At 46.2% G+C, this 24,863-nt stretch overlaps 2 pseudogenes; both read left to right on the top strand.

The window, feature by feature from the left end:
- The first annotated feature begins 10,653 nt into the window (after positions 1-10,653).
- On the top strand, positions 10,654-11,801 carry LOC146186676 (uncharacterized; annotated as a pseudogene).
- Positions 11,802-17,901: 6,100 nt separating this feature from the next.
- Positions 17,902-24,642, top strand: LOC146186675 (uncharacterized; annotated as a pseudogene).
- Positions 24,643-24,863: the final 221 nt, after the last annotated feature.

The raw sequence follows: 24,863 nt of genomic DNA, 5'->3' as shown, positions 1-24,863 counted from the left end.
GGCATCGTGACTGGCTGCCCTTCTGGGATGTGTTTGAAAAAATTGTCGACAAAAAATGAAGAACTTTCATCTGTCGAACAAGTTCCACTACCTGAAGGCATTTGTCACCAGAGATGACGCCGCTGCGCTAGCTGGACTTCCATCGACAGCACGATGCTACAACAATGCTGTAAAGCTCCTCAAGAAACACTTTGGAAACGAAGAGCTCCTAATCCAAGAACACTGAAGAAGCTGATTGATGTCCAGCCAGTTCACTCTTAAGATGATGTACGTGGACTTCACCGCCTCTACACCTTCGCTGCACACTCAAGGGCTTGGAGACACTGGGCCAAAAGCAGGACTCTGCCACTATGCTTCTCATGCTGATTGTACAACGAGCACTGCCAACGGAAATCTTACTCGACTACAGCCGCAAATGCATCGAGACTAGTTCCATGGGTGGGAACGTGGAATCGACCGACGGCACTTCGGAAAGCTCTAAAGCAAGTGACAAAGGTACTGTGACGTCCTTTTCACGACGCATTTCTTTCTTCAAAATCGAAGTAGTTTTGGCTGCCTTAAAAAGCATGGATTTGACCAAAAGCTCTAAAGAAATAAAAAAAGATCAGCCGACGCCACCTTGGGAATCGCATAAGCCCTTGCCAACAGCAGCAACCCTGCATCAAAACGCAACCAAGAAAAGTTGTTTCTTTTGTAACGCCGAGGAGCATCCGACACAGAAATGAGATGTCAAACAAAGCATGGAGGAAAAGAAATGGCTTCTACAAACGGCAGGGAGATGTTTCAAAGGCACGCGAAGAAGGCATCAATCAAGGCATTGTAATGTGCAGCTAAAATACATGAAGTGCGGGAAGAAACACGCTAATGCAATTTGTGACCCGTGTTACGTGGTAGCGCGCAAAGAGGATGCAACTGGCAGATTCGCCAACGCACAAGTTAGCCTTGAAGCTGCCTCAAGAACAGAATCCGCTCCCACGAAAAGTCTTGCTTCAAACAGTGACAGCTAATTGCGGTGGCCTAAAAGCCTGGGCACAACTGCGAGTCCTTTTCGACAGCGGAAGCCAATGCTCGTACCTAACATCTGAAGCTTCAGACTCGGATGCAAATTTCTTGGTGAAGAAACGCCAACCGTTGGAGTCTTTGGCAGTCACCATGAAGAAAGTGTACAGGCAAGTATTGGTGGAAGTTGAAACTAAAAAAAGGAAAAACATGCAAACTAGAGGTTCTGGAGATAGACATCATTTGCGATCAGCATATCCCAAAACCACCCATGACATTGATGGACAGGCTGAGAACGCTCGGTTATGAGCCTGCTGATTTCAGCAATGACAGAGGGCCTGGAGTTATTGGACTTCTCATAGGATACGATCACATTTGGGAGCTAACGACCGGCCAATCCACGAAGATTGGCGATAAACAGAGCAGTTGAAACGGCTGTAGGTTGGACCATTCAAGGACCAGTTCAGGCCATGGACAAAGGACCCTACTGCATACAAACGGTTGCCCTGAGAACATCGGTCATGAAAAAAAGCGCAATTGGCATGCTCATGTAATTCTGGACCTTAGAATCGATTGGGATCAAATAAAATGAAAGAAAACCTATAACAAATGCTGTTGTGGAGTTTTTGAGAGCACCGTTCAGATGAAAGAAGGTCATTATGAGGTAGCTCTGCCATGGAAACCTGTGATGGCTCTGGGAGATAACAAACAGGTTGCCCTAAAGTGCCTACATCAGGCCAGTTAGAAGACCCTCCCCAAAATGTCTATTTGTGGACGGATTCAACCACGGCATTACACTGGATTCATGGGAACGTGGATCGCTGGCAGCAGTTCGTACGCAACCACGTTGTCGAAATTCAGTAATACATTGAGTTTAAAGACTTTTAGTATAGCGTGCACAGACATACACAGAGGCATAATGCATGCCAAAAATATCATGACCCACACTGCGCGTGCACAATGATACCCAAGACATTTCTACGATTGACGCTTTCGTACGATCGGCCAGCATATGCCGAAACTTGAGTTTATCGTGCCCGGCCATCATGTACAATGGCAGAGCAGCGTTGACAAGATGGGAGCATCCAGGCCGCCCGCTTCAGAGTGAATTTGTCTTCATTACTGCATTTTTGGGTGCGCTGCCGCCTATAAATGGCACACGGGGTCTTCGTTTTGCCTCGTGTAGCATTCAGCTAAAATAATTAGTGAACAATTTGCTCTTTTTACTCTGAACGGCTGCAGCACAGTCCCTAAGCCCGACAAGTAGCGTTGTTTTGTTGGCATGGCAATGCCATGAAGTGGATCACCTTGGCTTGACTGCTTACACGCGTGTATCTGTAAATAGAAGCCGTGGTTGATTTTTTCAGTCGTCGCGTGTGCGAGATGGCAGCTTCCGCGATTGCAGCACAGCGAAAGCCTGCTCCTCATCCATGGTTTCTAGCTGCAAACAATTTAGAGCTACTTCGAGAAGTCAACACTGAAAACCCTTTCCGAGACCCTTCTCGATGGCCGCTGATTGAAAGGAATGTGCATTTTGCCACAGGCAAATTGTTTAGTGTTCGGGCGTTGCAGGAGCGACTTGATCTGCTCCTAGCCCGGTTCGTAGCAAATGACAGGATGTACCTCCGGAAGTGAGTACTCAATTTTGATGTAAAGCTTATACTGTACATCAGAATTTGCTTGCACTGTTCTGGAAACTACCTAATAAGGCGGAAACTTGGGCGAGTTGGAAAGCATTTGAACTCATCTTTTCTAGCGCTTTTTTAACACACAAGGGACATTAGATGAAGGAGGAACACATAAAGGAACACATAAAAACAGGACGGACGCTAGTCTTCAACTGTCATTTATTGAAGCAACATGTCATATATACAATCCCAAAGTGCACATCACACATGCGTAGTGAGGGTGCCACGCTTAAGGTACGATAGCTCTTTATCAGATAAATACACAGATGGAGTGCTGACACAGTTTTGGCCTTGTTTATTTATACATAGAGCTTCGACAATTTCCCTTTGTGATTGAGCCTTATTGGTTGCTAGTACGCGCGTGTTCTGAAGGATCGGTGTGCAGGGTACGGGGTTTGGGTCGCCGGGGTGTTTTTTGATGAGGCACCGTTTGCAGTGATCAGCGAGATTCCCCCCAGCTGATATCGATCCCACAGCCAAACGATGCTCTCTCAGCCTATCATTTAAGCATCGACCTGACTGTCCAATATAAACCTTGCCACAAGTGAGCGGAATTTCATACACGACACCGACTTTGCACGGAACGAACTGCGTTTGGTGCTTTTTAGCACAAATCGACTGTCTTGCCGTACCGTTCACAAGAGGGCACAGCCGCACAAGCTTTCTTAGGGCAGTCAATACAAGATCGACGCCGCACTTTTTTGCCAACTTTTTTAAACGGTGCGACACGTTGTGCACATAGGGCATAGACACAAGTCGAGTACGCCGATGGGGATCTTCACGGTTTTGTCGCTGTCCGATTCTCACTTCTTTCAGAAGCTTTTCAGCCACAGATGTAATGGTTTCTTCAGGAAACCCAGCGTTCTTTAGGCGAAGGTTTTGCAACGCCACGCTTTCAGGGATGCAATGTTGACAGGACTTGATGAGAGCAGAGCGGATGGCATTCATTGCGATACCTCTCTTAATCAGCTTAGAATGCGCTGACTGGTAGTTAAGAATTTCTTTTTTTGTCCTCGGCTGATACAACCAGCAAACGCGTGCCCTTTCAAATCTTATGCATATGTCAAGGAACTGTAACCTATCGTCACTTGGCATTTCCGTTGTGAAGGTTAAACCCTGGCTACTGGAGTAGAATACATCAAGCACATTTCCCACCATCTCTTCCCTATTGTCAAACATTTCAAGATTCATTACCACAAGGTAGTCGTCAACATATCTAAAAATGCGTTTTACTTTGTCAGTGTTTATCCGCGCAAAAATACGTTAGTCACAATAGGCTAAAAATATATGGCTAAACTACTGTTGCAACAAAGGTGAAGGTGAAAACTCAAGCTGTGCGGCGCTTGGAGGCCAAAGTGAGAGGTTTGGACCCGATAATTTCGCAAATGAAAGCAGAAAATGAGAAGATTGAGGAAGCGGCACTTCACAGAAAGATCGACAACCTGCCTCCTAAACAGAAAGCTGCCATCCTTCAATGTTTTGAAGCTGCAAGCCGCAAATCACCAAATGGCATGCGTTACAGTTCTGAATGGGTTTTGGAATGTGTCATGCGTATCAAGAGCTCAAGGCTGTATGAGCATGTGCGCAGGGAAAGAAGTCTTGTGCTTCCCAGCCGCACTTGCCTCAGGAATTTTATGAAGAAGTATGAGAGCAGCTTCGGTTTTAACTCCAGTGTCCTCTCAGGAATTGCGAAAAAAAAACGAAAAAATGGATGAGTTTCAGTGCCATGGTGGTCTGATAATCGACGAGATGAAACTCGCTGAAAACTTTGCAGTAGCACAAGGTATTGGAAAAGTTGAAGACTTTGTGGACTTCGGTGCGTTCACTGCTGATCATGAAAAGACAATGCCTTGTGACCATGGCATGGTCATGTTTCAGCCCATGACCGGGTCCTGGCACCAGTTATTAGGTGTTTTTGCATCTAGAGGGAACGTGAAAGCCCACTTGCTTTCCAAGATTATTTTGGAAGCAGTTGTTTTGTCAGAAAAAGCGGGTCTTAAAGTTGATTATATCACTTGCGACGGGGCATCCTGGAATCGCTCGATGTGGCATCAGCTTGGTGTATGCGGTACCGCTGCAGCTGTCAAGCCATCAGTACAACACCCTGCTGAAGATGGCAGGCGCCTTTTCTTTCTGTCAGATTTTCCGCATTTGGTTAAATGCGTCAGAAATGGGTTCATAAAAGCGGGGTACAAAACACCAGAGGGTCACGTTGACGTGCGACCAATGAAAGTTGCCCATCAATTGGACAAGTGTGCAACAACTCTAAAAGCGATGCCCAAGATAACTAATGTACACTTGAACCCAAATAATTTTGAGAAAATGAAGGTGAATTATGCTTTTCACCTCTTCAGCTTTTTTTGTACAAAGAGGAAATTTCAAAGTCCTGCACGTACGGAGCACCAACAGAACAGTTCATCACCTTTATGCAGAAACTGATATCTGCCATGACTTCAAGAGCACCTTCAGCAGCACTGAGAAAAAACTGAAGGAGAAGCAGTGCTGCAAGATGCCCTGGATTACATCAATAGGTAGGAAGCCAAAACCAGGTCCACAAAGGCGGACTTTTTGTCGTCCACACTTGGAAGTGCCAAAGCACTTCCAAGTGTGTTAAATTAATTTTTGAGACTGATAATTTTTCAGACAGACTCCCTTCCATCCCATGTTAAGTATGCTATGTGAGGCTGGATATCCAGCCTGTCTGTATGATCCCTAGGCCTGCTCAGTACCACAAATGCAACAAGATTGGACATATGAGCGCTGTTTGCAGGAAGAAAGCATGCTGCCGCCAATGTGGCAGTACACACCATCATGGCATATGCAAGACAGACTGCCAGGTGTGCCAGCTGCTTGGGTGGCCATGAGTCAATGGCTAAAGACTGCCCTAGAATGAAGAATGGGAGACATATCGTTAAATATATGGTGAAAGACAATTCGATTCAACAAACAGCAGCTGTCTATTCATCGCCGCAAGCACTGTTCCCGATGCTGGCATGAGGAGCTACATAGCAAGCCTTTTCAGAAAAAGGTCAGAAAAGGCGAGAAATTTGAGTGCATTGAAACAAAGAGACAAGAAATTAGTCGTGATCTATCAAATCAGACCATGAGACGCCGATCGACGCAGGTGTGTCCCAGACTATGAGACGCCGCCAGATAGCGAGCTCCTCGTGTGCTGCCCTCTACACCGCCACAGTGGCTTCCTCCTCACCACCAAGTCTACAATCTTTTGAGGGGGCGTGTCTGCAAGAGTGGAAGTGTGTTAATGTGAGTGACATTAAAGTGATAAGGACACTCCGTTAACAACGAGCTACCCTTCACCTCGGGAACCTGGGGAACACGAACCCTTTAAAACTGTGTGTGTGTGTGTTCGGACACTGTCAGTTCTTCCCTACTCCTCCTAAGAATGTAAATAAACAAAGTCTTCGTTCTTCTACTCCCAACTCCTTCGCTCAGCGGCACTTCTTCCTGGGTGGAGCGGACGTGGATGCGGCTGAGGAACCGTCCAGCGGCACCCGAGCCCCATCTCTAACAGCCTGTATACATATGATGGTGTCCAAGCTAACTTTAGTCAAGGGTTGAAAAATGAAACATTTGAGATAGCCCCTTGAGTGGCGGCTTGTACAATTACATCAAATTTGGCACCACTCTGTGGTCCCGCCCTTGTTTGAAATGCGTTGAGAAGCCACGTGAGCACTGAGAAATGCCTTCTGAATGGACAAGTAGCGCCATCTAGTTCATGCGCTTGTAAGCAGGTGCCCAAGCAAACAGTCAAGATGGATGCCTCTAGCAAGAGCTGTTGTCGGGCTAGTTGGTAAATGTTGGTGTCCTGTGCTACGTGTCCTTCTTTTCTTGTGTGCAGTGTTTTTAGCGCAATTTGCCATGGCTTCTACAGATGGATGCCTCTACCTTTTATGAAGCTGCACATGAGTGCATTGCAATTTTTTCTTTCTTTGGGTAAAAAGTATCTTTTTAGAAATGGTGTTCATATCAACCTAACGTATAAGGTTATGGTTTTTTGCAAACGAGAAGGTTTTGCAGTTTTTGTTAAATATGGCTCTGTGCCGCGCAATGTAAAATGCGAGTGTACAATTGTACACATGGTGACTCAAGGCTGCCTTCTCATATAAAGTTGTTGTATTCCATTTCGAAATGGCAATGCAGAGCTTATGCATATATTTTATGCGTTCTAGGTCTCAGAGAGCACTTGGGTAAGTTGGCAGAAGGCATCGATTGCATCTGCGCAATCTCTTTTGGCCAGAATAGCCGACGGTAACATCTCCGATGGGGATTTCTCGGACGATGAATTGGAAGAATCTGCCAAAATTGTGATTAGTAAGGCTCCCTAATTCACCACAACGATTTTAAACTTTTGCCGATATTTATTTCTTTAATATTTCCTTTCATTCTAAGCTGCTTCAAATAATTCTTTGCAAGTAAACCATCGCATCAGTAGCAGCGACGATGAAGAGAACGTGCAGCCACCGCCAAACAAAAAAAAAACAACCCCGGTGAAGAGGATTAACAAGACATTTTCACCGGTAAACACTGGATGCAGCTACACCCCTAACTGAGGATCAGCTATGATTGAGCCGCTTGAGTAGTATATGAACTATTTCCCAGAGAACATTTTTGGCGACCTAGCACGTTTCACCAACTAGTATGCACTGCAAAGCGATGAAATTGAGCTAAATGCCACATCGGAAGAAATCAGTTTTCATTAGCATTATGATACGCATGGCAGTCTTCAAATTTCCAAGTACAAGAGTGTACTCGCAAGAGGACACAAGAATACAGTGAATTGCGGATACAATGACATCCAAACGCTTTTTCAAGCTTCGAGCAGCCCTTCATGTCACAGGTGTGGATGCTCTGCAAGATCCACTCAAGAACAAGTTTTGGAAAGTGGCACCAGTCACTGATGCTGTCAGAAGAAGATGTCTTGAATTGGAACCCCTGACAGAAAGCTGCATTGACGAACAGATGGTGCCCTTTACGAGAAGGGTCCCCCACTAAGCAATTCGTAAAAAACAAGCCACACCCCGAAGGAATTAAAGTATTTGTCTACTGTAGTTCAGATGGCCTGCACCATAATTTTGAGTTTTACGAAGGGAAAGGCACTGGCACAAGCAAAGAACATTCGCATTTGGGCCTTGGTAGATCGGTTGTGGTGTGGCTTGTGGAAGTGCTCCCGCACGGCTTTAGCATGAGATGCTGCATAGACAATTATTTTTCTGCTATGCCACTCTTCCGAGAGCTGAAATCGCTTGGTATTTTGTCCTCTGGTACCATTAGAGCCAACAGACATTTAGGTTGTGAGCTCAAAAGTGAAAAAGAACTGAAAAAGGAAGGCCGTGGAAGCTATGACTTCAAGATTACCGAAGAGGAATATGTGGTCATTGTTCGTTGGCATGACAATGGTCCAGTCAACATAATCTCTACAGTTGTAGGACTAGGCAACATCACTAAAGTGAAGAGATGGAGCGAAGCAGCCAAGAAACGTGTTGACATCAATTGTCCACAGGTAATCGCTGAATACAATCTATTTATGGGCGGCGTTGATAAGATAGACTTCCATCTCTTTGTACCCCTCCAAGGAAAGATGAAGAAATGGTCAGTGAGGGTAATCTCACACTTCGTTTCCTTCGCTGTTTGCAACAGCTTGCTTGAATACATTCGTGATGCTAACGCAGAAGGACTGCGCAAAAAGGAAGTGAAGGATGTTATGGCATTTCAGTCCGACATTGCATGGAGCTTGATTGCAAGCAGCAGAGTTTGGCCAAACAGAAGGGGAAGACCAAGCGTCAGCTCTCCAAAACCTGTTCCAATGTTGCATGTCAGGGTGCCTATACCGACAAACTCCACAAGGTTTGATGGCAACAGCCACCAGCCTCTTCACATAAACACCAACTTCCCACAAAAGTGTCGAAACACAGGCTGAGTTTTGAAGGCTCGTGTTTGCTGTCGCAAATGTGCAGTTTTCCTCTGCCTAAGTTCTGCAAAGGACTGCTACTATAAATTTCACGCCAAAAAGTAGCTGCCATCTAGGTAGCAAAGTTGAGAGGCATTGGAATTGCACGAAACTAGCTGTTCCTTGTGTAGGTGGTAGTAAATTTCAGGTCTTGTTCAAGACGGTGATGCCAAAGACTGTAATAGCACTTGATGAAGTAAACAAAGAGATGATTAAAGTTTATGCAAAAAAAATATACTTTACAATATAAGGTTGGGTTACACATGGACCTGGCTAGCTCAGACTAGCCGAAGATGACGAGTTATGCCATAGCACAGACCCCTCGACTGGGCCCTGGGGCTCAGTTTTAATTCGTCGGGGTCCAGCCCACATTTTCATAATAGCAAATTGCAGCAAGCATCACACTGATTAGCTGCTTGCTGCTTACCACCCCCTCCTGACTTTTTTAGAGTTGTCAACTCCCTGGGACATATGTTCAAGCAAAGAGCAACAAAAGCTAAAGCATACAAATGGCAGTGACCCCAACGACCATATTAGCGTGCCGGATCCGGATCTCAGCCCGACAAACTTAGCTTGTATGCCGGCCCCTCTCTTACAGAGAGAGGCGTCAAACAACCAAATGCTTGACCCTTTTAACCTCGTGTCGCTTTGGCACTGTGCACCTGGTCACCCCAATGCTACGGTTGACAAAACTAATTTGGTGTTGTCGTTTCGCTGTATACGATAAGTGACTGTCAGAGGCCTTCACTTTTGCTTTATTGCTGAAACGACCCCCTCTAAGCAGGTGCGCGGGCTTTGTTGGTGCAACCTCGACACATCAGTCGCTAGACATTGTTTGCCTGTCATTCCACTAGCCTCCGTAGATGCTGTCCACCAAGCATTGCGTGAATACCTCACTGTCGACCTGAACCTTTGTCCTGTGCGCACATAAGGAATTCTGAAGCTTGACTGTGCCCACCGCGTTTCCGCGTACCAACACCGACCCTTAAAGTGGTCATCAACAATCTTTGAGGTCTTGAGGCACCATGTGTACAAATGTACACATTGGAGAAAAATTTTGTTGGGTCCCTGCAAGAGACAATATTTGAAGCAATCACAATTTTCCTCATGTTTTTCTTAATTTGCGCCTGAAGGGGATAGGCCAGAGAAACCGCTTGTATACAGCTACCAGCTATTTGATGCACCACATAAAATTTATTTTGCAATTAACTAATTAGCAATTAAGATAGTTTTTCAAATTTATAAAATATTGCTTTTAGACAATAAATGATTTTGCAAAGATGAAGAGCACCTTCCAAAACCCACATTTCATTTACTTCTGATAAAAAAAAGCCTCATGTGTATTGTTTTTCCAAGCTCTGAAAAAAACCCGCGAAATACAAAAATTATCACATGACTATCGCATTCGCGAGCCACAATTGTGCCGCTCTCAACCCAGGTTTCAGTTGCGTAAGTCACGTGATATTTTTTTGGTATTTCGCGGGCTTTCTTTAGAGCTTGGAAAAACGATACACACAAGGCTTTTTTTAATCTGAAATATATGAAATGGGTGTTTCGGAAGGTGTTCTCCAACTTTGCGATTTGCAAATCACATTGTCTAAAGGCAATCCTAAAAAAAAAAAGTTATCTTGAATACTAATTAGTTAATTGCAAAATAAAATATTTCCTGTGGTGCGCCAGATATACAAGCGGTTTCTCTGGCCTATCTCAAATGTTTAATTTTTTAACGCTTGGCTAAAGTTAGCTTGGACACCCTGGTATGTTCTAGTCATGTAGTAAGATAGGGGAGGTGCCTGAACGCGCCACTCTCCCTTCAGAAAGGGCGTGCGGAGTAGACGCTCGCGGTTCGCGCGCTTCCCGACAGATGGCAGTTGCACGCTGCGGGCCATCATAGTGCGGGCCCGCTGGGCCTCCCACAGCTCTTTCTCACATTTTTTGCTGGCAGTGCTGCGTCGTGGTGTCATATTTACCATTGTTCGGCGAGCGTGTCTTCCGACAATGGGAAGAAAGTGCTTTGTACCGTGTTGTAGCACCGGCTACAAGTCATGCCAGCAAAAGTTTTCGCTATTTTCGGCGTCGAAAGACGACGCCCGCCTGAAACTGTGGAGACACGCCATTCCGCGGAAGGATCGGATTCTTCAACCGTCGGATCATGTCTGTGAGAGACATTTCGGGCCTCGTTTTGTCTCGAAAACCTGGACTGTTGAATACAACGGCAACATCCTGGCAAGTACTGCAGGTAGAGCATGTTTGGCTGAAGACGCCGTGCCATCGATTTTTCCAGATTGTCCAGCGCACTTATCGAAGCTAACCAAACAGCGCAAAAGACCAGCGGCCAGGCAGCTCGTCAACGTTCCTAACAAAAGGCGCATTCATCGCACTCATGAGGCCGAGAGTGCTCAAGAGGCAGGCGATTTGAATGAGGGTGACCGTGATCGTTTAGGACGTTCATACTGTGAAATCTCCGATGCTGCTCCTGTAAAGGTTGATGCCACGAAAGTCACACAGCCAGCCGAACGGCCCCGGGAACAAGTTTTCAACTTGTTTGAGCTGTCAGCACCCTCGATTCTTCCGTCGATATCGTGGGGCTATCACAGGCGAGACATGGACGGTGTACACAACGTAGCTTTTAAGGAAATGCAGTGGAGCACAAGCCCAAAGGTGCATGAAATGACGACAAGCGCTATCACTGCAAAAAAAAAGCCACTTGGTCACCACAAAGATTGTTGACATTGACCAGCGCATGCAGGTGTCTGTGGTTGTGATGGGAAGGTGCTTATCCACTCAGGAGTTTCACATCAGTGACGACATTGGTTCAATTGAAGATGTCAAGATGTTTCTGCAAAGCCTGGATGAAATGTCTATCTGTGGCGGAGGACCAAAGACTAGTGTTTATCCACTGGCGCATCCAGAAAGTGCATCTGTCGATGCTTGCAACCGATGGCGACACAAAAAGTGCCCCCTTCTTGTTCCTATAAACAACAGCACATGCAAATGGTGCTCAAGTCTTTCTGACATGCTTCGTCTTCGTCAGAAGAGGGTGACTGACACCAAAAATGGAACCAGACCAATCAAGCGTTTTCACTTCACATCTGTGCCAAATCAAGACGGTATGCTTGCTTTCCGTAGAGCAAGGAATGTACTGAAAAGGTCGAAGGAACGCTTAAAGAAATGTGTAAAGATTCTGAGTGGACAACTGAAGCAGGCCCAAGCAGAGATGCAAAGCATGTCTACTGAAGGGCTGAACAAAAAACTGGAGGCACTAAAGCTGCCTGCAGCTCAGTTGGAATTAATTAAGGAATGAGTGTCTGCTGCTAGATGCCGAAACAAAAAGAACAGGCGGTACACGGAGCACTGGACTTTGATATGCCTGCTTTTGCATATTCGAAGTCCATCTGGTTATTCATTTCTGAAAGACAATGAGATCTTGCCACTGCCTTGTGTGACCACGGTATGAAAGTACCTGTCAATGGTTCGGATCAAATGCAGATTTGATTCTCGTTTCTTTGCGGCCTTCAAGAAGGAGATTGCCACAACGCCTAGCTCTGAGAGCCATGGCATCTTAGTGTTTGATGAAATTCAAGTTAGGAAGGAGATGAGAGTAAATGCTAAGACAACGACGTATGCTGGCTTTGCGGACTTTGGTGAAGCGGCAAGCTCTTCGGACTAACTTGCAGACCATGGGCTTGCGTTCATATTTCGCGCGTTTGGTGACAGCTGCTCTCAGCTGATTGCAGTCTTTGCAAGCAAAGGGCATACAAAAGAGACAGTGCTCGCCCAACTAGTACTGCAAGCTATTTTGTTGCTTGAGGATGTGGGAGTGTTCGTTGACGCCATTGCTTGTGATGGGGCAACAACTAACAGAGCCATGAGGAAGCAGTTCTCTGTAAGTGGCTCACTAACATGTACAAAACACTCATTTATTCACCCTTTGGACGATAAGCACAGTGTTTACGTTTTTTCTGATGCGCCACATCTGGTGAAATGTGTGAAAAACCGCCTGCTGAAACAGAATGTGTTGTTAACTAAGATGGGCCGCGTAATGTGGGTGCATAATGACAAGCTGTGCGTTGAAGACAGCAAGCTTCCTGGCTACCTTAGGGGTTGTCCAAAGCTGACGCTTGCTCATATGTACCCATCTAACCGGAAAAAATGCGGGTTAAATTGGCTACGCAAGTATTCAGCAAGAGTGTTGCTAAAGGTCTGGAGTACTACTCGAGCAGAGGAGTGTCAGGTCAAGGAAACGTGAAAGCCACTGTGGATTTTACCCTCAAACTGAATGGCCTCTTTGATGCGCTCAACCGATGTCATTAGAAAGGGGGCTTGAAGCTAGGCGGTGAAGATCTGAGGCTGCTAGCGTCCTTCCTCCCTGCATTGGCTGAACACATGGGAAAGGAAGGTTGTTGCTGGCAGAATATCCCACGAGCGCTTTCTGACAGAGTCAACTGCTGAGGGCTTGTGTGTGACAATCCTGTCCGCAATCGAACTGTCTAAATATCTGCTTGGGGTCTGAGGTTTTAGATATGTGCTCACTGGAAAGTTTAATCAAGATGTTCTTGAGAGGTTTTTTGGAATAATTCACCAGGCAGGTGGTCAGAATGAACATCCGTCGATGCCGACATTCTTTCAGCTCTACAACATGCTGTCCATATACAGCTTGATCAAGCCACCCAAATTTGGTAACTGCCAGATCCAGAATGTAAATGAGTCAATTTCTTACGCTGTCAGATTTTACATCAGCATTTCAAGATGATTCGGACAAGGAAAGTAAACTTCAGAAGCTGAAGCGAAACCCTGATGGCCTTGTCGACGCAGAAGTAGAATGTGAGGATGTGTTTGATCATGTTTACCAATCTGCAAATGTGGAAGACTGTATTATATACTATGTTACTGGGTTTTTTGTGCCGAAAACTTCTGAGGCACACGACATGTCCAGAATGCAAGCAGGGGCTTGTTGCACCAACACAGCTCTCAGAAAAGCCTGAATCAGCCTTGTAAACTGCAAGACCCGTGGAAAACTGCTGCATCCCACTACCAATACATTTAATCTCGTTTCTGCCACAGAAACTTCCTTTCAGAAACACTCTGAAAGCAAGTTTGCTTACGAGCAAACTCTGGATGAGGTCTTGGACACCGTTCATTTCACGTTCTCCTGCACAACTCATAAGATTGACATAACTGCACAGATCTTGCACTACTATATCTAAATGAGAATGCGTCAATACTGCAAGCAAAAAACATGTGAAAGGGCAAACAAAACAAGAGAGCTGAGGAAGCAATCTAAACTGGTCTAGTGTGGGCAATTTTTGCAGCGATGACTCATTGTGCCGCCAGAGATAAGCACTATTTCAAATGCAAGTATATGATATGTATTTTGACGGGGAGAGCAGGTGTGCAGTATTGAATGACATTTGGGTACTTTTTATGTTTCATAGCGCATTAGGAGATAAATTGGGTGATTGCATCCAAACACTGAAAATGGAAAATGCAGCGAGAGACCTTTCTATCTATTGAATTTTTCTATATTGCATATGATACATTTTACGAAAGTGGTTCATGTTTTGCCATAGTTCTGCACATATTTCTCATGCCTGTTTCATCCCTTTGGTTTTATTTCCCTATGCTTTCGACTACTCTTAATTTTGCCATTTATCTGAGCCCACTGCTGTGTGTATCAAATAAAAGTTGTGTTCTTTTGTTTCAACTTCTGAAATTGCATAGTAACAGCAAGAACAAGGAACTGTATTACCCTGATTCTTTATCTGAAAAAAAGCAAGCCAGGAAAGTGCATACCAACGATATCTCGCTGCAGTAAATGATAATGTCAAGTTGCTTTGTTTCCGAGTTTTCTACTAACCTGCAATACGTCTTGGAGACATTAGCAACCGCTACGCTAACGTAGTTGCTGTGCAGGAATCCCAAACCTCGCACTACTATATGGCCAGAGCCATCGCGACTTATCGTGCCTTGCCTTATAGCCGCTTTACTTTCCCAAAAACACAGAAGTATTGAAATATGTTCCGTTCCTAAATTAGCACTGTTGCTTTTCTGCCTATCTACACGAATGAAGTTTAATAAGCAGGCCAGTCCGATGGAAAATAGGCATTTTTCAAACACTTGCACATGCGCCGCTCCTTCGTCTCTTAGCTCGCCGCTTGCAGCCATGGCCCGCAGTGCGCCAGCGCCATCTACCAGGTAAACCGAGAACACAGAGTGAGAACTCGCCGCGCCCGCAGCGTCCGTCAACACACCTCTCCTATCTTACACCGTGGTTCTAGTGCTGTTATCTGTATAAAAGGGAGCATCTAGGATAATGCAAAACCCTTTCTTCTTTGCTGATATCAAAATAATCTTGGCTGCTTCCACTTTGAAACTATGAGAGCCCTAAAACTTTCAAATTCCGATATTTCGAATACCACAACTTTAGCCATATGCCATTTTTTTTTTCCATTTGAATCATGTACACAAAGACTACAGAAATACCTGCAGTTTCGTACACACTCTTTACAGCGATGTCTAAAAGAAAACATTCCTTAAAACACGTTTTTTTTTTTTTTTGCCGAGCTGTGCAGCCTGAACTCAGCAAGGCAGATAACAAAATTAAGCATTTTTGGCAAATCATTTCATCGCTCAAAAACTAAACAGTCCTTTCATAAGGAATTCATCTTGCAACATCTGGATTTGTTAACTTTTGCATAAATTAAGTTCAAACTTATGGCCTCTTTAATTTTGTGATGGCATATCTAGCAATGCTTTCTCTGGCTCTAGCTTTCATTTGGTGGCCTTGCGTGCTCCTTTTTCATTACACTGTGTGGGCCTGTTTTCTTGCGTCAAGCATTAAACCATGCCATAGTTTGTCATTTTTTTTTCAGAGCAAGGAGTACCTTATAAAGTGGAAAGGGTATTCCAAGTGGCACTGTACCCTAGAACCGAAAGAAAAAAAAAGCCTAAATGCAGCCTGTCTGCATGAATTTAGGCACCCCAGTAAGCCGTCAACACGGCAACTGGCAGCAGCTTCTGAAGAATTCCTTTATGGCGTGCCGAAAAAACTTGCCAACAGCCGACGGTCCAGCGGAATCGTCAAGGTGAACTTAAAAATTAGAAATGTATGTCTTTCGATGGATTTTCAACAAGGGCAATTGCCTCAAAAAGAGTTGGATTTTTTGCGACAAAGCAGACTTTTCGAACCCTAAATTTTCCGTTCGCATGGCACAATCAAGAAACAAATCTTAGCAGTACTGTCGTCATTGAATTTCTACTTCGGGTGAAGGCTACTGAGACACGGCAGAAAGCTTGCAAGCACTTTCCATGCGGCTATCCTGTGGAAAACATCCAAATGTTTTGTCTTGAAACAGACTGCATGCATAGCATAATTTGTCGGCATATGTCCTGTTTTGTTTTCACAAGTCCTCAGCCTTTCACTCAAAGTTGCTGGCATGCATTTTGTCTGTGTTTTTTTTTTTGTGAAATAATATTCATTCTGGCATTTAAAAAAGTATCTTAATCAATAGTTTCTTCAAAGCAAGTTCGAACGCTTTGCGCTTAGGGGTTTCTAAATGCGACATTGCATTTAAGCTGGCAAATGAAACAGTCTTGAAAATCTTTAGTGATAAAATGCTTCTGGAGAAATAATTTTGAGACAGCAAGCTCCTATGTTTCCCACGGCATACCTGCACCAGAAGGTTTAGCGGCTTCAGTCGGGGCAAAATGCAGAAGCCTTTGCACCTCAGTAGATTGCCATTACAGAAAAATGAAGGGAAGAGCGAGAGAAGAATTCCTTAAAAAAGCGCACCGTGTAAATACTGCCTTTGATAAGGAGAACCCTGTTCTCAGTCTACATAACCAGACAGTCAAGAATATCATCATTCAAGCTTTACAAGAAGTAACCAGAATGCAAGGTGTTGCGGAAAAGTCTCTTTCCGAATTAAATAACTGCATTCACAAATTTGAGGTAAAGTGCCTTCAACTGGAAGAGCAAAACAGAAACCTGTCATCCCAGGTAGAAAATTTTCGCTTGCTTAGCAACTGCAGGAAACAGGTCGGGGAAGGGTCAAAACACACAGATAAAAGAAAGCTGCATTCTGCAGGCAATGCGATGGTACAAGCACTAGATAAAATTTGGAAAGCTACGAGTTGAGCTTAGCCAATTGGTCATAGAAGATTTTCGAGGGCTTCTACACAAAATTATTTTCTCTGATAGTGACAGCTTGAGCGTGATGCAAGGCATAAAAAAAGAATACTGCAGTGACGGTAAAACCATCAGGCTCTCTCTTCCCCCGATAAAAGGAAATGTCCATGCAATCGCAGAACTCTAAGCAACCACTCTGTGAGCAACGGTTTTTGGGATAAAATTTCATCAACTGTTCCTAATGTACCCTCGCTTCGTGTCACCAATTCGTTCCAGCAAAAACTAGACGAAAGCGCTTGTCTTCAAAACGCCAGGAGAAGCATCTGGCGCTCACGTGTCTTTTACACAAGCTTGAAAATGCCATAGCAGAGTTTGTAGTCAGTAGAGATAAGAAAGGAGAAGAGCTGAGGTCAAAGCCAAATTTAATTAAAATAGGAGGAGGTGGCTGCGTTGTAAGCAAACAAACAAACAAACTGGACAATTTTGTCCTTTCTCCTGCTTGACACCAGCTGCAGGCTGCAGAACCCCAAGCGTCACCACCTTCTCGCAGTCGTCGAGGTTCCCAAAGACTATTTTCAGATCAGGGAAAGTCTGGCGGGTGGTTTGACTGAAGAAATTTACAGGCTTGTGCAAAAGGGTTGCGTCAGTGTGGAGGGCCAGGAAGTTCCCGTCGTAGTTTGTCTGGGCTCAGATTTTAAATTCTTGCTTATGGTTCAAGCAATGCAGACGGTGTCTTCTAAAAGCCCATGTCTTTTATAGTCTAGCTAACAATAAATGTTCAGCCACAACTTCCTCTTCTAGTCCCAAGGGTATCACACTCTCACACCTCTTCTTTCCCAAGCAGACGTCTAGCCAGCAATAAGTGTTAGCACAAACATTTATTGTTAGCTAGACATCTGCTTGGGAAAGAAGAGGTGCGCAAGTATGACGTCCTTGGGAGTAGAAGAGGAAGTTGTGGCCCAAGTGTTGAAGAGGAAGTTCGCATTCCGTTTCATATTGCAGTTATCTGAGGGCACAACAACAACATTACAGTTGGCAGTGTGCGCCTGTGTTGTTTCTATCCATGTGTTTGTGTACGTTGCACCAGACTTCTTTCCTTTTCTTGCATGCCAGCAAAGATGGGGGTGAGTAGGGGAGCCACACAAAGAGTGGGTGACAAAAGAAAAAAAGAAACAGAAAACAGCAAACAGGGACGCTGGACATGTGGGGCGGACGCACGAAGTGAACAATGTGCCAGAACGACAGGCAGCTCTCTCCCCAAATGGAAAGGAGAATTGTAAGAGGAGGAAAAGAAGCTCAATTTCATGCGGCGTGTGGTGTACACTTTATGAACTAGCAGCCACGAGCCGGAATCCTGGCCATGTTCTGCTCACCACTTGACAACCGCTTGATCGGGAGCGCTAAACATCACCATGTTGCCCTTCAGGAAAACAAACTGGACTTATCCGGTTTTTCTTCAAACACAGTGCGAGAGTGGGTATTGATTTTAAAGTGGAAAAAAAGGGATAATGCTCAAGAAAAACTTGACGGCGTAGGCAGCCTTGGTGACGCTTGCCTGCGGCAAGCATTTCACGTGAACTTGGGTTGAGTCATCGCACTTCGGAAAGTCCGACTGCAACTTTGGACAGAAGTCCACTTTGGAGCAATTTAATCCATTTTCAGACGCTGTCGCCGAGGCAATAATCACCACTCACCCACACAAATGGCAGATCACATGTGCAAATTTCTGCCACGCTTAGCTGCAGCAATGGGACAGCTGGGGACTATGCTCCGCCTGTGCTTCCCGTAGCCGCCGGTAAGTGGCACTCCTAGAGGTAGTGCAGGGGGCATATTCCTATCCATTTTGCTCTCTTTATGCCACCTTCCATGTAAAGTAATGCATGTTATGTAATGGACAGTAGTGTTAAATTTCTTTTTCTTAGTTTTCTTCCGAACCCATTTTTTGATCGGTTGGACTTTTTCTCCAGTATGATATTTTCTTTCTCACTGTCAAGCACCGTACTCGGAATTCTCGCAGACCCCCTAAAAAAGCTACAGCACAGGCTGCAGCCAATCTCAGCTCCCACCCTTTCTCTGAAATAGATTCCATCTCGCTGAAATTCTTTGCCAGGACCTGCTCTACGCACTTCTCTGTTGATATCTGTTACCTTGAAACCCTTCTCTTGGCTCAATTCTTCAATCTGCTGAATAAACCTGACTATTTCCATTTCAAGCTCTGTGTTCCTCCCGAGCACTTCTGGCTTTGTGTACACCACTATCTGCACTTTTGGAGCTATACTGCCTGCAAATCCTCCGCTCCCTGAAACAACCGCTCCACTACTTTTGCCTCGTCACCATTCAAAATATCATGTAGCCCTGCCGCGGCCATTACCATGCTACACTCTGCAGATTTCTCTGGCAATTTGTCTTGTTTGCTGTAGCACGCGCTTTAATGTCTTTCCAGGAAACAACCTAATCCCTACCCCACTATCTTCTTTCACCCTTTCCATGATAGCTGCGCGGCACCTTATCATATTTGAGTTACCTGCAATTAGCACCAGCTGGCTATGCTTTCTCTTGCTTCTGTTAAAACATCTGTTTTAACACGCAGCCCAAAATGAAGGGGGGGGGGGGGAGGGGCATTAAATGTGACGGAGACACTGCCATCAGGCACATGACATATTACTAACTTTCACATAACCAAATAACAACATGGACAGATTGGATCAGACATTGATGTGCATCTCTTAGGATGAGCGATCTTGACCTAAGTGAAACGTGGAACATTGATGTTTCTAACGGTCCGCCCATGTGTACTCACAGTAATTCTTTTTATTTTACTTTCATTCTTGTTCCTAATATATTTTTTGCTAATAGCTGTTAGACCGTTTGCTCTAACATTTTTTGCTTCTGCGATGGTACCTTTCCGTTTTGTTTTGTTTCACTGGTTAAGTATCATTTCCCGTGTCCCTATCCCTTAATTTTCATGCTTTACTTTCTCGCCCACATATTTCTTTTTTTTTTTTTTTTTTTTTTTTTCAAATAGCGTTCTGCAACCCCATCCACCTTTTGTTTTTATTATTCTGCTCGTCTTCCCTTCCTCCGTCCACCTTCCCTCTTTCTGAACACCCGAGAGCACATGTCAAGCTTACGTTTTGGAGCCTCTCTACCCACATGTCATCTGTGCCATCTTTGTCTTTTTTTGTCTACTAATTGATTTTTCCTTAAACTTTTTTTCCTGGGCGCGAGTCTGGTTCTTTTCTTTTATCATAAATTGGTTTTGCCTGCGAAAACCTATGGTTCGGTGCGGGCTTTCTCTCACATTTATTTATTATTGTTTTTTATGTCGAGTTTCGTAAAGGGCCCCCGAGCCGCAAACACCCCCACAATCCTCCGCCACCCACCTCCCGTAAATTTGGACAGGCGTGTCAGTTTATACAGCCCGCTTTGCGCTTCCGTTGAAGACCGCTAGAAGAGAACCACACTCCCACGTGCACATATCAACTTTACTTTCAATGGCAGTTTTCCTGGCGGTACAGAGAAAGCGTTCGGCTCCCATTAAACAAATTGCTACAGTACCGCAAATAAGTAGCTGCGATTTTAAGTCTGCTATTATGCCAACATGTTTTCAAACAGACTCTTTGATACCACTGTTTTCAAACAACACCTCGGCTAAAATGAGGAGCCAGGCACTTTGGGAGTGGATCGGAGCAGTTTCCAAAAACTGAACATACCGGTTCGTTTGCCGCGAAAGCGCTCACAAAGTTTGCGTGCTCATGTTCCCTTTTCTAAGTATGGCACCGGTACTACAGTACAAAATGGAATAATGTTGCTCCAGTGCTCTAGAATAAGACTGTAGAGCACTGCAACGATACTCACGTGGTGGTACGCTCGCACATGGCCAAGAGAATCGTCCGCGATGAGACAGAGCAAGCAACACGAGTTCCCGCTGATTGTGATAGGGCTGTTCCTTTTGTAAAAGTACACGCACACACACACACGCGCACCCGCATCACAGCTTGCTTTGTTTCCGCGACAAAGGTTTGTCCCATAGAGTTAATACAAAGACTCTTTGTATTAACTCTATGGTTTGTCCGTCCGTCGGTTGGCTGAGGGCAGGCCGAGGCTGCTATGGTGGCGCCATCTGTCATAGTTGGAGAAATGAATAGCAACAGCTCTCTAGAAATGCCCTCCTGATAGCGCAACTACTGCACTTACATCATCATTATCAACCATTCTAAGCAATAATAAAGAAAAGATATTAGGGGGAAATTTAAAATAGCAGAAATCACCAAACGGGGGTTAGCCTATTGTGTCTAAACCCAAAGCAAGAGTAAGTACAAAATACATATCTGCGCCACCGTCGCCTCTAGAGGTGTGCTCGGTGCTGTTTTTAACCGACAGCGGCGTGATTATAGTGCTCTATGGCGTGGTGGTCATTTCTAGTTTCTAGTCGGCTGCGCGAAAACCGAATCCAGAAACTTATAAAGCTGTTTCACTACATATTTGCTTGTAAATGTGACTTGAATAAAATTCAGGGCTTCGAGATGGCTGGGGGGACTAGGACATATAGGGGGTTTCAGGGAAGAGAAATACAAACTTCGGAAAATCTTCAGAAAAAATACCATGCGCAATATATTTCATAGAGTAAACACAAATCAATCTCTCTCAAAACTCACTGGTGGTCAAGTGCATCCTGTCACTGCGTAAGAAACAGACCGAAACCAACGCACTTACCTTCTCGAGCGTTGATGCGCTATTTCCCGCCTTTCTGAGTAGGGATCAGAAACTGACCGACTGCTGCTTCTACCTGGTGTCCATAAATAAGTGAACCCTAAACTTTCAGGCGGCACGTAGGAGGCGATTTTGGCCTACACGCCTACGCCTACACGTTCTGTGTGTAGGCGTTGCGGGGACACTCGACGATCGCGATACGCCGATGTCATGCTGCATCCTGTAGCTGTTTTAACCCGGGCAGGAGGGTTTGCAGAGACAGTCAGAGAGAGAGAGGCGTTCATTTCTTCGTGCACCGTCGGCAATGGCGGATAATCAAAGGGCACCGTATGTGTCGTCGGAGTCAGCATTCGGCTGGATGCGAAGTACGGCGCAACGTCCATATGCTCGTGCCCCGCTGGTAAGGGCGGATAATCAGAACACCTTTAAACTTGGCTTGAGCTGTGGGGTCGTAGTCAGTGTTTGGCTCGAAGTGAAGGTCGCCGGACGTATAAAGGTCACATCTTCAGGATTCGCTGTGGCGGTTGCGCCGCTCGGCTGTGGACTGCTAGCCCTTGCGAATGTCGATTAGGCTTAGTCCGTCACAAATGCCTGATCCTTCAAAAGCTTGGAATCAAACGGCGAGCCAAAAAGAAAATTGTTGCGAACAGGTGTCGTATACCTTCACTGACCGTTTCGTGTGGAATCAGGCCATCTCGGATCAGAAATCCGCATACTCAGTTCGAAAAACACGGAGCCGAGGTAAACAGCGCAAGGAGAATCCCAAAAATTCAACATTATGTGAACCAATTATTATTATTAGTCATTTTCGCGCTTCTCTAATGCAGCGCTGAAAGTCAAATCAGGCTTGCAAATTACCTGCCCTGCATGGTTCAGGTGTCCACAAAGATTGTGTGACAGATACTATGCCTTTCCTAGCTTCCTTTAAACTATTTCCTTACAGGTCATTTCCAAGCCTGACTTGACCCTCAGCTCTGTGCTTAGAAAATGCCTCCTTGAGGGCGGAGGAGTGCGGACGTGCGTCGCATGGGCTCCGCAGATTTCAACCCTCACGGACTATCGACCCAGTGGGCCACCAGCTTTTGGTTGGATCTGAAAGAACTCACAAGCTGGATCACCCGGACACCGGTTTCAAGACGGTAGGACCATTTTTGGCAATTTTACCGGACTTTGAAGCCGCACGTGGTTCGGGCGACTTTGTGGCGGGAAACGCTCGTCGCTAAGCCTACTTAGGCTTAGCACGACTACGAGCGTTCGCGGACAGCCAGGCCCGCTCAGCGACAGCAATTCAGCCTGCAACCGCCTCCCGCAGCGCAGAATACCCGAATGTTGAACCATCAACGAGCAGAATAGCCCAGAATCTGCTAGACGCACAAGAGATGGACGACGCCTACTTCGACATTTAAGACTCCGAGATATCGGCAGTAGGAGGAATCGAGGACTCTGCCATGCAGGAGCAGCAAGACATCCAAAAAGAAGATGACGCCCTGACCAAACGCCAAAATAAGCGACAAAGAAGAAACGGACGGAACGCCGCAGCAAACGCCGGAATTTCCTCGGCCGCTCAAAGTGACCTCGGAGGGGAATCCCCGGCGTCTACGTCGACAGCTGGCGCGCCAGCTGCCGGCACGCTGAAAAAAGACGGGAAAGGAACGTAACGGCAGCCCAGGCGAAGGCTGCCCCCACTCCCCAGGGACGATTTAAAGACTATTTTGCGACCGAAGGGACTTGTAGTCAAGTCGCTCCAGCAATTCCAAGTGGCCCGGGCCGTAGCCGCGGCATGCAACAAGTTCGAGGGAAGAGACCTGATCATCAGGCTCCGTACAGGATCCAATATCATAATCGTGAGCATGCCAACCGAGAAGGCCGCCCAGCTCGCGAGACGCATCACTAGCCTCAAGATCGAGTGACGCTCATACGACGTGAACGCTTACGTGGCCGTTCCGGAAGACACCCGGCGGGACGTGATACACGGAGTGGACCCGGGAGCAACACCGGAGGAACTGAAAGCCGACTTGTGGACGCGCACACAGGGTGTTACCATCCACAGCGCCCGAAGACTAGGCAAGACCAAGACAGCCGTCATCACTTTTGACGGACCCATCACACCGAAACACGCCATCTACTGCGGAGCCGAGTACAAGTGCTACCCGTATCGGCCCACAAGACAAATCTGCTACGTTTGCTGCCAACCAGGTCACCGCTTCGACGTGTGCCCCACACCGGACGCCAAGGCTTGCAAACAGTGCGGGCTGCAAAACCCGCCAAAAGACCATCAGTGTACCCCGAGATGCCTGATCTGCGGAGGCGACCACGGTACCGGATCGAGGGAGTGTCGAGACCGACTAAAGAAAGCCAGGGAGCCGCGAGGCAAGGCCAATAGCGGCAACAACGGCGGCGGACGCGAGAGCAGACGCCGCAGCCGGAACGACCGCGGCGAGAAGCCAAGGTGGTTCAGCTCGGAGGGGGAGACCTCGCAGAGCCGCTCGACATCCCGGGCGTCACGGAGCAGCTCACGGAGCCGGTCACGGTCCTTCCCGCCCCTGCCACCCCCGGCCATCAAGGGAGGAAGCCAGCAGCAGCAGAACAAGAAGAAGCAGAAGCAAACCCGAAAGAGCGGCGGCGTCAAGGTGAGCTGGGGAGCCGAAAACCCCTGGTTTGCTCCGCACTCGGGAGGGATAACTAACAAACAGTCCACAAACACAAACAGCAACCGTGAACAACCTAGACAGGAGGACGCGGAGAAAACAGCGCTTATACGCGAATTACAACTATCGTGCGCTAGGCATAGCGAGCTAGAGCGCCAAATAGCAGAGCTCACGAAGGCAGTACGAGACCTTAAGTCGAACAGCCCTCCGCAGCCACAAACATTCCAAACCCAAGCCCCGTCGCAAACGGGCAACGAGGATCTCACTAAATTTAAGGCAGAAATGCAGCAAATGATGCAGCAAATGATGCAGCAAATGATGCAGCAAATGATGCAGCAAATGATGCAGCGGATGATGCAGCAACTGCAACTACAAGTCACAGAACTCCGGAGTAGCATCCGCAAGCAGAAATGCACCGAGAACATTAGACAAAAAGCCTACCACCGCCCTGCGCTGGCAGCCCTCGGCAACCCGCCCACAGACAGCACTGAAGCTTAAATATGGCCAACAAAACCTTAGGCAAGCAAGAAACCTTAGACATATGGCAATGGAACTGCAGAGGCTACCGCAAGAAGCAGGGCCTACTCCAACAACACATCCTTACACAACAAACGCCACCCGACATCATAGCGCTTCAAGAAACGGGTACTACGCCAACACTCACAGGATATACGTGTTACGAGACTCAAGAGAAAGGAAGAACGGCAACCCTAGTCAGT

Source organism: Amblyomma maculatum, chromosome 6 (assembly GCF_055883805.1).
Source record: "Amblyomma maculatum isolate TAMU_Amacu chromosome 6, ASM5588380v1, whole genome shotgun sequence".
In the NCBI taxonomy this organism is placed as follows: domain Eukaryota; kingdom Metazoa; phylum Arthropoda; class Arachnida; order Ixodida; family Ixodidae; genus Amblyomma; species Amblyomma maculatum.
The sequence above is the reverse complement of the archived record's forward strand: the minus strand, read 5'-3'. Positions and strand labels throughout refer to the sequence as shown.